We start from the raw sequence: 487 nt of genomic DNA, 5'->3' as shown, positions 1-487 counted from the left end.
ATCTACTTACTGTGTGAACAGTGACAGCAGGTGAAAGGTGACTAACACCCAGGTACTTACTTACTGTGTGAACAGTGACAGCAGGTGAAAGGTGACTAACACCCAGGTACCTACTTACTGTGTGAACAGTGACAGCAGGTGAAAGGTGACTAACACCCAGGTACCTACTTACTGTGTGAACAGTGACAGCAGGTGTAAGGTTACTAACACTTAGGTACCTACCTTCTGCTAGGTGAATAGGGACAGTAAGTGTAAGGTGGCTAACACCCAGGCACCTACTTACTACTAAGTGAACAGGGAGATCAGGTGTAAGGTGACTAGCACTCAGGCATCTATTTACTGCTAGGTGAACAGGGACAGCTGGTGTAACACCCAGGTACCTACTTACTGCTATTTGAACAATGACATCAGGAGTAAGACAACTAACACCCAGATACCATATTACGATCACAGGTGTAATTATGTCTTGTACACCTTGTTGTAATGC

Source organism: Cherax quadricarinatus, unplaced genomic scaffold, assembly GCF_038502225.1.
Source record: "Cherax quadricarinatus isolate ZL_2023a unplaced genomic scaffold, ASM3850222v1 Contig9, whole genome shotgun sequence".
Classification (NCBI taxonomy): Eukaryota; Metazoa; Arthropoda; class Malacostraca; order Decapoda; family Parastacidae; genus Cherax; species Cherax quadricarinatus.
Note: the sequence above shows the minus strand (reverse complement) of the source record.